At 31.1% G+C, this 13,632-nt stretch overlaps 1 protein-coding gene across 3 annotated transcripts in view; it reads left to right on the top strand.

Moving 5' to 3' along the window:
- The window catches only part of LOC113371618 (protein sprouty), a 211,268-nt gene that overhangs the window by 183,341 nt on the left and 14,295 nt on the right, over positions 1–13,632 (top strand). The window contains exon 1 of one of the 3 annotated variants that reach the window (XM_026612264.1): positions 3,530–3,977. The exons of the other annotated variants lie outside the window; for them this stretch is intronic. The gene's annotated coding sequence lies outside the window, so the exon portion shown is untranslated. Of the gene's footprint in view, positions 1–3,529; positions 3,978–13,632 lie in introns of those variants that run through there. 3 annotated transcript variants of the gene reach the window in all.

The raw sequence follows: 13,632 nt of genomic DNA, 5'->3' as shown, positions 1-13,632 counted from the left end.
GGATTACGGATCAACCGATTAGAATGATTCAAAAGCAATCGATTCCTATTGATAAGGAGAATAGCTGATTAGTTTTTGGCCAAAGCTGCCCAACCTTCTCTAAGGTACGAGACAAAAACTGGCAAAAATGGTAATTCTGTTTTTCGCGAGAACAGAGCGTTCGACTTGAATGTTTCAAAAAACGATTTACTTTTATTAACAAAATGAAGAACATATTAAATTTTTGGGTAAACAGGTCCAGACGTTTCGGAGATCCAATGAAAAAAGTTAAACTAGTGGGGTGTATATGGCATCGTGCCTTAAGGCAAATTGCTGGAACTTCCCGTACCAACAAAATGTTCGAGGAATACTGAATGTTTTCAAATAGATTATTATAAATATTATTAGATTATTGTAACATATTGTAATTATTTTCGATATACAAAAAAAACTAAAAAAAAAAATTATACAATTTTTTTTCCAAAATCAATTATTTTCTTAAGACAAGCAGAAAGTTCTTTGAATCATTTAAATCGGACGCTTAGTTCTCTTAAAAACAGCCATTTTTTACATATTTAGCTCCGTATCTTCGAAATGGCTGGGCCTGCCTTTGCCAAAAACTAATAAACACTTCTCCCAATCATTACTAATTGAATGTTTTTTAGATCATTCAAATCGGATACTCCGTTCTCTCAAAAAGTTGATTTCTATTTTCTGCACTCGTTGCTCCGTATCTCCGAAACGGCTGGACCTGCCATCGCCAAAAACTAATCAGCTCTTTTCCCTATCAATAGGAATCGAATATTTTTTGAACCATTCAAATCGGTTGATCCGTGCGCCCGAAAACGTGACTGAAAATTTGTATCCATACTTACATAGACACACACACACACACACACACATCCATATTTTCTGAAGTATGCCAAAACGTTCAGAAACTTTCAAAACGTCGAGAAATGTAAAAATTTTCAATTCCGATTTTCGGCCCATTACAATAACTTACCCTACGGGAAGTTAAATCACTAGACATATGCACATCCAATTATCAGAGATTTTATAGAGATTATAATTATAAGTATACATTTTTGTTTGACTGCGACGCCTCTACGCATATAACGCAAAACGACTTTGAAAAAAAGTTCAAAATTTGCAAAAAATTTCAAAATCTAAAAAAAATATTTGAAATTTGTCATTTTTTCAAAAGTTTCAAAATTCTTAGAAATTTAATTTTTTCAACATTTTCGAAAAATTTTAAAGCGTTTTAAAAAATTTAATTATTGGTACGGGAAATTCCAACAATTTGCCTTAAGGCACGATGCCACGTCCACTAGTCCTTTTTATAGTCACATACAACATTTTTAATTTGCCACATTACAAGTTTAACTATTATACAAATCCGTGCAATTTTTCTATGTGAATTGAGCAAAAAAAAATTCGCGCACGACTGTGCCAAGACTATATTGGTACGTCCTGTTTACAGCGAGACGCTTCTTTTCGGGTCCACACTTCGGTATGAAACACACACCATGTGTTGACGGTGATGCTTTCATTTCATTCATAGCGAAGCGATTCTCTCGTCTTGTGTATTGAGCCCGTTCGGTCGGTTCGAGCACTAGAGAGTTGCGAGTGTGTGCGTGCGTCGATCGTGTACGTATGCACGTTTCATTCACAAAAAGCCGCGCACACTCAGACAGCGAGCCGTTGAGCACACGACGAATAGTGCAGTCAACGGAGCGTTTTATTAGGAAAACTAGCTGTAAGTGGAATTCTGTCTTAAGGCAATTAAGGCATCGTGCCTTAAGGCAAATTGCTGGAACTACCCGTACCAATAATTATTAATTTTTTAAAAACAATTAACATTTTTGAAAAAAATGTACTTTGAAAAAATAAGATTTTTGAGAAACTATATATATGGACAAAAAATTACTTTTTTTTGAAAAAAAAAATTTAAAAAAAAAAAAAAAATTTAATTTTTTTTTTTTTTTAAAATTTTTTTTTTCTTTATTTTGACATATTGTGGAAGATCTGAACTTTTTTTCAAAGCAATCGTACTGATTTAACTACATAGGGACAAAATATAAAGCGCGTAAGCGCCGCGTCGCTGTCTTAATGTTAACAAAATGTATACTTATTGTTAAAATCTCTATAAAATATCTGATAATTTGATGTGCATATGTCTAATGATCATTTTTGACCGCCAAATGGCTCATTTTTTTACTTTTTCCTCCATATCTCCGAAACCGCTAGAGCTACCTTCATGAAAATTTTATCGATTTCTTCATCTTGTCAATACAAGTGAAATGTTTTTTGAATTATTCAAATCGGTTGATCCGTGTTCCCGAAATCGTCGACGAAAATTTGTATCCGCACATACATACACACACGTAAATACATACATACATACACACACACACACACACACATACATCCATTTTTTCTAAGGTATGCCAAAATGTTCAGAAACCTTTGAAACGTAAAGATATATAAAAATTTTCATTTTCGATTTTTTTGCGATTACTATAACTTGCCCTACGGGAAGTTAATGAAGTTTTTATAAAATCGTGAGTTTTCTGAAAATAGTTTGTACTAAAGTAGTGAATCTGCTAGAATCCATCAAGATGTCTATAATAAAGTGAATTCTGGATGGAATGTGAATTACTTTAATTCTGGTGGAAATGGCGCTCATTAAACCATATGATTTAAAAGGAAAGAAACTTCGTATATGCTTCTTATTTGCATGATAGCTCACTCATTTTACACGCAAAAAACTTGTAACAGCACTCATTTTAAAGCTTATGTTGAGTACTATAAAACCCAATTTTACCGAAATGCATAAAATGTAAAACTTCGCCACTAGATGGCTTTAAATACAACAATTAAATCTTGAACGAAATAAAAAACGACTTTGCTTTACAAATGTAATACCGATTTATTAAGATTTTTATTGACATTATTTTGTTCATTACATGATTTTCGTTAAAATGTATATTTTAGGAGATACTTGCAAAAAAACGAAGAAAAACGCCAAAAATATATGAATCTTCAGTGGCCAGCAACTTGAAAAGTATTAGTTTTTTTTGAAAAACTATATAAGACATTTTTTTCTTATAATTAGTTCTTCTATCAATTTCCCACTTCCGATTTTGAAAAAATGTAATTACACAATTGAGAAGGGGGTGTCATCCCCCCGGGGGGTGATGGCGCAACCCGAATTGTTTTCACTTTTGAACTTGAGGGTAAGATGAACCTAATTCAAAAACTTCATTCAATTCGGAGCACAGTAAAAAAATTCAGAGGTTATACCCTTTTTGCCTCTCCATTTACTGCACTAGAACGCCCGAACCAGCCGTTCCCTTTTAATAATGGCTGACTGGCAGAGCGGGCGGTGGGGATAGAGCCGCGTCGCCGTCCCCGCTCGTCTCCCGCGAACACGGCCGCGCTGCTGCAGTGCGTTGTTGTCAGTCGTTCGAGAACAGCGCTGAGATCAACACGCATTACGATTTATTGCCACGAGGTCGATACGAAACACCGGTTTTTCAGTACAACATACGCGCGTTTATCCACCAACTAAGTATGGAAGTATACCTGCATAGTGCTTCACTACAATGCTTTGAAAGAATTCCTATAGTGTTGTAATATCAAGACAGACGAGTGACAGATTGTGAAAGTTTCGAATACACAGTGTCTCTATAACTCCAATTGGTGCGCGTCGGTGACCGAAGGATGTAATATTTATTAATTCCGTGCACGATTTCTTTTTTACAAAACATATTATTTCGTACGTAAGAACGATACGATAAGGAAGAAAAGGAAAAAGGAAAAAGGGAAGCAACAAATATGTTGCTGCCCCGAATTTGTGCAAGTGTGTGAGTTGTTGTTGAATTGTGCTTTAAGATGAATTTGTTGTTATTGTTGCGATGTGATAAGTACAGTGCCGTGAATAGGATAACGGCGATTAAAGGATTATTATCGAGTACGGTGAAGGATATTTTGATCACGTAAGTGTCCGAAACAATAATAATCTTTCATTATAAATTTATCATGTACGGTAGAAAATTCTAAATCTGGTTTTGCTGTGCGAGCGTATGCTCTCGGATGTAGCATCCCATTGATAAAAAAACAACACAGAAAGCAAAGAGCTTCGGTTTCATCTCAACATATTTCATTACATGCTATCAAGCCAAGCATAAATCTCGGACGAATCCAGTATTTTGGATACAACATTTATAAGAGAACGAAATAAAGTAAGAGGACGACAGAATTCGAAAATCGATATTAAACCATCAGTGATTTTTCATTCATTAGAGCAAATTGAACTACTTTTTTAACTCACGGGCTGTATTTAATTTTTAAAATTATATGATGGACGCACTTATTAATTGTTACAATATAAAAATACAGAATAAAAATGTAAATACTTTATAAATTAAAGTAAAAAGAAAAGAATACATTAATATCAATTTGCTGGCGGGAGAAAATAAAAGTCCTTTCTCTACCTATATAAAAAAGAAATAAAGTTATATTTTAGAAATGCTAGTTCTTAGAAAATATTAAAGAACCGCGGGCCGAGGGTTGCTAATCGTAAACATGAAAAATTAAGAAAATTCAATATATTAGATAAAATTGTATATGTTGGAGAATGAATTTGAATTAAAATTACCTTATAATTATCTATATATTAATCTTCCATGAGCCGAATTTTAGTTTTACATCCAAAAAAGGAAACAAAAAATAGTAATTATATAAGGCTATAAAGGGTGTCCCAGAACTTAAAGTCAAGCCGAAACGGAGTAATGGCAATGACCTCAGTTTTTATCCTTTTACTCGAAATTTTCCAATAATAAAATGAGATAGTATTTTACCATGAAAAATCCTAATTAAATGCGCCAACTTTCGATGCAACTTGCCAACATACTTTAGTACATTTTTTTTTAAAGAAATGCCTCTCAAAGTCGACCGATTTAAAACAGTTTTTATCCTTTTATTCGAAAATTTTCAATAATAAAATGAGAAAGTATTTTACCATAAAACATCCTGATTAAATACGCCAACTTTCGATTAAACTAGCCTACACACTTTAGTACATAATTTTTAAAAGAAGATCTCTCAAAGTCGTTCGATCAAAAAAAAAAACATAAAATCATAGTTCAACACAAAGTTTTAAGTCTTAAAAACTTGATGCAATTGTGTTATCATTTTTTACTGTAGTCTTAGAAATGTTTTTCACGATTACGGATACAAAATTTAATGAACAAAATTAATAAAAATTCATCATAATAGCCGAAAAATGATTATAATTTCACTAAAGCTCTAGGTTGCACTTAAAAGCTCGTAATTTCCAAAGAACGAGATAATTGACAATCTATTCTAAACAATGAGACTTTTTTTCTAAAATTTTTTTCAAGGCAGTTAAGGACAATACTATCATCCCCTTGACGTTAAGTTCTGAAACACTCTATATATGGAAATGAAAAACAAAAAACTCATTCTAAACATTTTTTTTTGGTTTAATGAATTATTCGACTTCATTAGGCAAGCCACAGCGGCCTATAATGTCCGCTCTTTTTGTATCAAAATTTCCTATATTTATAAAAAAAAAGCCTAGCAAAGGTCATAATTGGTCTTGGCAAAGCTATATAATTAAAATTTCTGTATGGATTTCTGCGTCATTTACAAAAAATCCATAATTATTTGGTCAAATATTAAAAAATTTGGAATGTGACTTGAAAGTTGCGCGGGCCCATAAAGGATTAACTTAAAATTTTACACTTAAAATGTCTTTTGAATTATGAATCATAACATATAGTAATCCTTGTGAAACAGGAAAAGTTCTAATAACTAACCATTAATTTATCGTCATATAAATTTTATTATAGAATAAATACGTTCTCTATATTGAAGTTTATACGACGGTTGCATGTAATAAGTAACGTGTTTGTAAGCCAGATCACGATTCGTTTTGTTTGTCCTTCGTTGGTACTCGCGCGTTATTCTCTTATTTATTCTGAACACTTGCAACGCAAGAGTTACAGGGAAAGGAACGTAATAGTATAAAGACTCGAGTAGTAATTCAATGTACATTAGGTACATTTTACACACTGGAGAACTGTGATCGATGTCCGCTGATGTATATGAAATAGTAATTAAAATCACATATTCGAAGTTCTTAAACTTTAGTAAAGGTTGGATACTATAGCGCAAAAGTAAATATACAATATACAAAAGTAAAGGTTGGATACTATAGCGCAAGCCTCTAATTTCTGCACCTTTTACATGTATGATTATTTTTTCATAAATGTCCTTAATGCAGTGGCTTCAATTTATCATATATAAGAACAAGAACTGCTCGTTGAAACACTATTATATCTTCAGTTGTTTGAATGATTCATATTCAGGTATCTTGGTATATTCTATCAAAAGACTCGACTGGTAATTCAATGTACATTATGTACATTTTACACACTGAGGAAATGTGATCGATGTCCGCTGATGTATATGAAATAGTAATTAAAATCACATATTCGAAGTTCTTAAACTTCAGTAAAGGTTGGATACTATAGCGCAAAAGTAAAGGTTGGATACTATAGCGCAAGCCCCTAATTTCTGCACCTTCTACATGTATGATTATTTTGTCATAAATGTCCTTAATGCAGTGGCTTCAATTTATCATATATAAAAACAAGAACTGCTCGTTGAAACACTATTCTATCTTCAGTTGTTTGAATGATTCAGATTCAGGTTTTTTTGGTATAATTTATCAACAGACTCGGGTAGTAATTCAATGTACATTATGTACATTTTACACACTGGAAAACTGTGATAGGTTTCAGTTGAAGTATTTGAAATAGTAATTAAAATCACATATTCGAAGTTCGTAAACTTTAGTAAAGGTTGGATACTATAGCGCAAAAGTAAAGGTTGGATACTATAGCGCAAGCCTCTAATTTCTGCACCTTCTACATGTATGATTATTTTTTCATAAATGTCCATAATGCAGTGGCTTCAATTTATCATATATAAGAACAAGAACTGCTTGTTGAAACACTATTATATCTTCAGTCGTTTGAATGATTCAGATTCAGGTATTTTAGTATAATCTATCGAAAGTAAGGTAATTCAATGTAGATTATGTACATTTTACACACTGGGGAACTGTGATCGATGTCCGATGATGTATATGAAATAGTAATTAAAATCACATATTAGAAGTTCGTAAACTTTACCAAGGCTGGATACTATATTGCAAGAATTTAATTTCTGCACTTTCTACATGTTATAAATCTTATAAATGTTCTTAATGCAGTAGCTTAAATTTATCATATATAAGAACTGCTCGCTGAAACTCCATTATATCTTCAGTTGTTCAAAATTTAACATGATTCAGATTCAGATTAATCTTTGTACAATCTATTACTTGTGTCTTCCGTTACTTCGAATTGAAAATTAACTAGAGGTCTTTTAAAATATTTCAGAAAATTTGATTTTTTTCAAAGCGGCCTGCATATCGCAGTCTTTCCATTAAACGTTATTAATCTTGGTACGGAATGTGTAGAAATTTAAACAAAATCTGTACTTATTATTAATATCTCTATAAAATATCTGATAATTTGATGTGCATATGTCTAATTTGTATTGGATCTTGGAAAGCACTGAACCTGTCTTGCCAAAAATTTTACAGAATGTTTTTTTGAATTATTCAAATAGGACGCTCCGTTCTCTCAAAAACTGAATTACCATATTACTGCATTGATGGAATTTAAGGTATTTCTTTGCCAAAATGTAATCAACTTGCATCTCCATCAATAGAAATTAAATGTTTCTTTGAATCATTCAAATCGGTTGATCTGTGCTCTCTAAATTGTGGACGAAAATTTGTATCCGAATATACATACATACATACATGCATACTACACACACATACATCAAACAGGTATGTCTTTGTCAAAAAGTAATCAGCTTGCCTCTCCATCAATAGGAATTAAATGTTTTTTTGAATAATTCAAATCGGTTGGTCTGTGATCTGTAAATTGTGGACGAAAATTTGTATCCGGATATACATAGATTCATACAATACTATACATACATATATACTACACACACACATACATCAGACATGTATCTGTCTTTGCCAGAAAGTTATCAGCTTATCTCTCTATCAATAAGAATTAAATGTTTCTTTGAATCATTCAAATCGGTGGCTCTGTTTTCTCTAAATTGTGGATGAAAATTTGTATGAAGTTAGAAAGAATTTTTTGTTTTGGCAAAATTTTCACAAAATATTAGTTTTATACGTTTTTTATATAATTGAATAGTAATATTTGATCAATTCTACTCATTGACAGTGTCAATCTTCGATCCTGAGAACAACACTGTATGATTTATTACTCAATGTTTGTTAAGAATAAGCAGTAACACCTGGGCATTAGCGTACACGTGCTATGTTATTATGTTAGTCATGTATAAGTTATTCAATATAAAAAAATTAGAAAATTACTTTACTTTACAAAACCACAGCGTCATCATTTCGAAATCGCTTCTGGTAAATTTAATCTGATTCTTGCGAAAAACTAGTCAACAATCGAGTTAGGTTCTTTGACATATTTCCCGTACTGGTCATATGCTCGCTAATGGTATTCAACGAATTGCGTTCTTGTTATATCATTAGCTTTTTTCTAGTATTAGCGTTAAAGCTGTCATTAATGGTTATGAAATCATCATTTTCGCAGAACTTCGCTCACCGTATAGGATTACTAGCACGGTAATTGTCTCAAGTATTGCTCATATGAAATAACAGGCGATCGAAATACATGGTGGTGATGATCACATGTTGCTACTATTTGTCCGTCATTGCTTCAATTATTTTGAAACATCGTTCTGTCCTATTTGAAAGCGTAATATCGAGACCAGCAGTCTGATAGATATGCTTCCGTTTGATATATATATATATATATATATATATATATATATATATATATATATATTACATTATATTTAGTGGAGCAAATTAGCTCAAATTTAGATTGTGTCCTTATTTTTTATACATAAACAAAGTGTACCAAAAAATATCGGTGTCTAAAAAAATCATTGTTTTTTATTGTTTATTTGTTGACCCTGTATACACGTAATTCAGTCATATACATTTTTATAAGATATCTTTACACTTTCATTTTATTTGATTGTATATAATTATATAGTGCACCATATATCCTTTTCTTTGTCAATAATATTATAAAATTGGTTGGGAGGGAGATTTTTTGCCTTACTATCTCCGTCTATATTTCTTGTCTACCATTTTCTCATTTTTTGCACTCTATAATGACGTGCTGAGAATCCGCCATAGTCGCTCCACCGAAGCAATTATTGATTAGGATCGGAATTGATCCCAATTCTACTCAGTTTGTATGGTTAAATCTTAGTCTACATATTGTAGAAAAAAAGATCGACATTCAGTAATCTCGTAATACCATGGTCTGATAGGTAAAATCATCGTTGGATCACAAAGTATTGAATTTTAATCAAATTCGTCACATTACCAAAATCAAAGTATATTAACACAGCGTTGTAAGCACAACCGTAAAATTGAACAAAGACATTGTTTATGGAAAAGCTCCCCATTTAGGAATACTTACGTTTTCTTTTCAATATAAACATTATAAAGAATTTAAAAAATGCAATATTGACCAACATTTAAAAGAAATTTCTTAGGAATGGCCAACACTATTACTAATAAATTCACAAAATTTTACGGCTGTAGAATGTAAATTAAATTATTTTTTCTGGTATGTGTGTTTTTTTTATTATTCATTTATTATTACATAGCAATGCGAACAGTAATTTCATTCTATGAAAACAAAAACTTAAAAAGAATAAACTAAATAAGAATAAATAAAGATAACAACATAAGAATAGTAATTAATAATAATAATAGTAGATATTAATAATAAATAATAAAATAATATGATAATTCTACAAGGAAAAAAATTACTTTAAATTAACTATCATATTTTGATGATTTAGTAAAAAATAGAGAAATTGTGCCATTAAACAATTTGGTAGATTAGGATATTATCCATTGGTGATTTTCGCTTGAGTTTCCTGGAATGTGGTATCTCAAGCAGTTGTGCAACTATTTTATTTGGATGGGCTTCTAGTTTCTGAAATTGGTGGACACTGAAGTTTCTTATTACTTCCTCGACATATAAAATATTTATATCGTCATGTATGGTCTTAGGAATGAGTAAAATGATATAAAAATATCACAGTGTTGAATTAATATTAAAAATGATATATCAACTCAATGCACTCATGAACCCAATTTTGTGACTACAATGTGACATTGATGCTTCCTATTCATAATTTTAGACAAATCTCAATGTATATTTATTTTTATCAAGCCGCTCTATAAGTAGCTTTGCCCATTAAGTCCTGCGTAACTCTAAACAAAAATAAAATTTCTCATGATAAATTATGGGGTTTAAATTTATTAAATTGACAAGATGTTTATTTGATATTTCGTTCGAGCGCTCTCAAAAGCTGTCCATGCTCTATCCGCGATGACGCGACCAAATAATATACGTCAATAAGTTTGAATTGTTTTCGGCGGCGCATGGTGTTTGAATCCAAGAGTACTTTAATAGAATGGACTATAAATACATAACACTTTTGGAAGCCCGATGTCGTTTTGTCGTTGTCAGCAATGACAGTGCTCACGAATAATTGTAGACTCAGCGTTTGTGAACGTTTTGCCTCGCGCTCGACTATAATTAGTTAAAGGTCATTGCTTTGACACCTTAAATTCCATTGATGAAACGTGCTATTGTTGCCCTATTCAACATCTTCGGTGAAGAGACTGAGACATTCAAAATAAGTTTAATTGCTACGTTAATTGCTTAATGAATTGGCTGTAAGTAGTATTGAAAATCTACATGATAATTTGATAGCTTTTTCTTCTCTATAATTGTTGCACTATTCAGTCTTTAGGCGAGGAAAAATTGATAGCTTTTGCTTTTCTATAAAATGGTAAACTATGCTATCGTTGTCCTATTTAACCTCTTCTTCGTTCAAGAGAATATGCTTAATAAATCGTGTATACATAGTATTAAAAATCTATATGAAATTCTGATAGCTTTTGCTTCTATAAAATGTTAAAACATGCTTTTGTTGTCATAATTAGCATTTTCTTCAGTGAAGAAACGTACTTTAGGAGGCGCCATTACGTGATTAATGAGCGTGTTTTTAAAGATTTTTGTACCCCCCTCTCCCTTGGTGATACATGGTGATATTCAAAATTACCCCCTCCCCCCAAACATCATATGAAAATTTGATTGCATTGGCTTCTCCATAAATGGTAAAATATATAGTGCATTAATTTATTTACATTATCAATTTTATCATACCATCAACAACGAAAATGATAATTTTTTTCCATCAATTTTGTAACAATTTAATTTAGTAGGAAAGTTACACAATAAGTACGTATTTTCATGGCTTTCAACACTGAGAATTTATTATTCAGCGATTTATTTTATTATCTGTTGAATAAAACCTAACAAAAACTATAAGTATGTATTAGAAGCATCAACGAGTTAAATTTATTTATTAAATGGACAAAACTTATTAGCATCACATGAGAATTTATTATTTATCACTGTCCAGGCATCTATTAAAATATCTGTTGAACAAAACCTAACAAAAACTATATGTATGTATTAGAAGCATCAACGAGTTAAATATCCAAATCAGCATCGATTTATACGAGATTCATACTACGTATAGGCATAAGTACTTATTAGCATCGCATGAAGATTTATTATTTATTACTGTCCAGGCAATCTATTAAATTATCTGTTGAACAAAACCTATCAAAAACTGTATTTATTTATTAGAAGCATCAGCGAGTTAAATATCCAAATCAGCGAGTTAAATATCCAAATCAGCATCTATTTCTAAGAGATTTATACCATGTATAAGTATAAGTACATATGCATTAGCATCGCATGATAATTCATTTTTATCACTTTTATTTATTATTCATTACTGTCCAGAGATTTATTCTATTATCTGTTGAACAAAACCTAACAAAAACTATATGTATGTATTAGAAGCATCAACGAGTTAAATATCCAAATCATCATCGATTTCTAAGAGATTCATACGTATAGGCATGAGTACTTATTAGCATCGCATGAGAATTTATTATTTATCACTGTCCAGGAGATCTATTCAATTATTTGTTATTACCTATATTTATTTTATATTTTTGTATATTATTTATGAATTAATCTATTAGATATTATCTATTACATTTTGTGATTTTGGCGACGTGTACAATATAGGAATTTGTGTCGGAATTTGTGGTTAGAATAAAAGTAGGTCAAACAATACTTCTAGTACATATTTGAATATCAATTAGCTTAGTTAGCGATCGTTATGCGTTGTGTAATTAATTCAATATACATCAGGCCCTGATTCCGATTGGTCTTACCTCATGTTATAAGACAATTATTTGCTTTACGAAAATGAACCGTATTGCAACGATTTTTTTTAAATAGTCACAATGAATAGATGCTAAAATTTTATTAACCATCAATTCACTGAATGACTCTAAACTGGTTTATGTCATAAAAACAATTTCTTGTTTTGAATTCAATCAACATAGTAAAATCAAGGTAGTATCAAAACGTAGCTGTGTCTACGTCGGATGAAAATAATTTATGGACATATTATACTATCCAGTTTAGAAATACGATCGATATTAAAAACCAATACAGATGTGTGATTCAGAAATTTTCAACTTGTATAAACTAACGAGCATTTACTTGTCATAAGATTATTTATTACGCCTAACATTTTTATTATGATTCAACATGTGGGTGATTGTATAAACATATTTTTGTATGCGTATTCTGAAGAACAGCTTGTATGACTCTAGGTGTAGTATAAAAAAACTTCAGGAATATTAGGTTATAATAATAATATAAATATTTGAACCAAAGTTTATATTTATATTTTTGGTTTAAAATTGTTTTAGAACATCTTACTTCATTTTTTTAAATATTTATCCGATATTATGTCATGTGGTTTTATGAAATAATGATATACATTCTTTAGATAGAATTAGGCTAGTGATGTCTATTATTTTTATTTACAATATATTAGTAACTATTTAATAACAAATAATGCATAGTACTGCCCTAGGGCCGGTCCGTAAGCTAAACTATACCCCGATTCAGAGAAGAATAATGTGAGAGATTTCCTATTGCCATTTCACACCGCAGTGCCCGAAATGGGCTGTTATCAATTGGAAACATATTTTTGATCTATATTTTCAAGTGAAAGTTGATATCACTACTGCATGATATCAGGTTATCCAGAGCGGAGGTTCCAGCTCACAATCTTGTACACACAAGACAGTGGGCTTAGCCGTCACTCCATGAAACATTTAGCCCAGTGGCTCCCAAACTTTTTTGCAGCGCACCCCCCTTAATTTTTTCAACAATTTAATTTTATAAATACTCAAATGATATTATCATCCAACAAATTAATATGTAATGTTACGTAAGAATATCATAAAAACTAATAATTACTTTTTGTTTATTTTTTAATATCTTTTAAAAAATGTTGGGTTATTTCCAAAAATAGTATTCTGGAAAC

The sequence above is a fragment of the Ctenocephalides felis genome, unplaced genomic scaffold, assembly GCF_003426905.1.
Source record: "Ctenocephalides felis isolate EL2017-DRISC unplaced genomic scaffold, ASM342690v1 CF-g0.4_SCAFFOLD_01492, whole genome shotgun sequence".
NCBI classification, from domain to species: Eukaryota; Metazoa; Arthropoda; class Insecta; order Siphonaptera; family Pulicidae; genus Ctenocephalides; species Ctenocephalides felis.
The sequence above is the reverse complement of the archived record's forward strand: the minus strand, read 5'-3'. Positions and strand labels throughout refer to the sequence as shown.